Genomic DNA, 1,962 nt, shown 5'->3' on the forward strand with positions numbered 1-1,962 from the left:
TCCACCTTTCACCCTTGTAAGCTCTCCATCCCAACAGAGCCAGCTCTCCAGAGTGTTACAGCTGGTGAGGGGCAGAAACAGCTCTCATGACCCCAGGGCCAGGTCGTGAGGGATGATGAGGGTAAGGTAGGAGAAGGATACATCTCTCTTATCCAGTCCACACCACTGCTTGGGAGACAAACCGTAGGGCCATGTCTCCCATCATGTTATTCTCAGGGGCTGGGCTCACTTGCAGCTCTGAAAATGTACAGGCCTCTCTCCACTCTCCCCAGCCCTGCAGCTGGCAAGGTGCAGGAGGCAGCTCTCCTGCTCTCCTGCCCCCAAGGCCAGCTCTCCCATGACTCCCAGGTGAGGGGTGGGGCCAGGTCTGCACAGCCCTCAGACTTCAACATGTCTCTAAGTGGCAACCCAGATCAGGGACTTCTGCCTGGACTTTGGTGGTAACAGATCCCTCCTGCTGCAGAGTCATGGACCCAGACACGGCCCTTAGTAACAGCACAGGCCAGGGCCCCCACCGTGGCCCCAGGTGGCATCACTGGCTACTTACATCAAGCTGTTCCTCACTACCCTCAGGTCCCTAGTTCTGCCTCTTTTCATCTTCTGCTTCTCCTTCTCTTCCATTTCTCCACATCTTATTTGCTTCTCTAAATGGCCTGGGGACCTTTGAGGGCCTGGGGTCATCTTGGGCAAGGTGTGCCTGTTCCAGGCATGGGCAGTGCCATCCCTACTGGTGACTGTCTCAGGCTAACTCCTTATCTGAGCCCCCTGACATGGACTGGCGGTTGTCTCAGGTTCCCCCTTTTCAGGGAATGTTAGGCTACTAATCATTCATATATTCCTTGCTCAGAATTCTAAGCATAGACATGGCCTCTCTCCCCTCTGTCATGGCTACTGACATACTGACGTAGCAGCCACACCTGTAACGCTAGGTGTTTTTTAATAGATCTCTAATAAAATTAGATAGATATGATTCTCATTTATTCAGTTATGTATTAGGGGCTGTTAAATAATTCCTCCTGGAAATCAATGAAAAGACTTTTTCCATACTCCAGATGTGGATGGCGAGACACAATCTCTTGAGATGCAAAGATCTCAGCATCATTTTATTCAGACCTTTATTCTTCTGTTCAGAATAATTTGGAAAGCTTTCTCCACACCAAGCACAATTCTGAACGCTGGGGTACTGTGTGACTGTCGAAAGTGACCAAGTAGGACAGATGTGAGTCTCTGTGTGAAGTGTGCCTGCCTGGTGTGAGTCCTAACACAACAAGGCTCAGCTTTCCAGGACTTCTCCCTTTCCAAGGGCGCAGCCCCTCAGCTTATGGAAGCCCAACCACTCACGCGTTCATGTTTGTTCACATTCCAAGACTTTTAGGAACAAGCTGTTCATGCTTCTCTGGCTCCAATCTCTGTGTCCTAATGCCACTGTTTATAGTAAAATTTAGAGCCTATTTTATAGAACTGAACTGGATTCGGTTTTCAAATTGCCCTGAGATGTCCATCCCGCCCACTTTCTTCCATTCTAAAGCAAGAGGGCTGTGGAGGAACAATTTGCTAAGGGTCCCTGGGGTGAGGCCCCACCCACTAACTCACCATTTCCTTATAGCACTCACAGAGGGGTGGAGGAGAGCAGGAAAAGGGAGATTGGTTCTTTCCAGAATGATTGTTCAGACCCAGCTCAAGAGAACCATTCTCCCCACCCAACAGGAAAGCAGCTCTCAGAGGCAGACCAGGACTAAGGCCACCTGCTGACCTAATGACTGGTCCACACCTGGAAGGACTGGGCCAGCCGCTACTGTAATGAATGGTCCACAGCAGGAAGTGGAATTTGGCAACAAGCAGGAAGTCGGTGAAGGTAGGTGGTAAAGACCAGAACTCAACTCTGAGAATAGGCTCTACCCCATTCCCATTCCCGTGTGACACTGTGTAGCGTGTGCTCTAGTCTGCGTACATGACTAAGGG

At 50.4% G+C, this 1,962-nt stretch overlaps 1 pseudogene; it reads right to left on the reverse strand.

Annotated features, from left to right (window-relative positions):
* Window positions 1–808: 808 nt before the first annotated feature.
* Window positions 809–930, reverse strand: LOC115064161 (annotated as a pseudogene).
* Between the last annotated feature and the right edge of the window lie 1,032 nt (window positions 931–1,962).

The sequence above is a fragment of the Mus pahari genome, chromosome 5, assembly GCF_900095145.1.
Source record: "Mus pahari chromosome 5, PAHARI_EIJ_v1.1, whole genome shotgun sequence".
Lineage (NCBI taxonomy): Eukaryota > Metazoa > Chordata > Mammalia > Rodentia > Muridae > Mus > Mus pahari.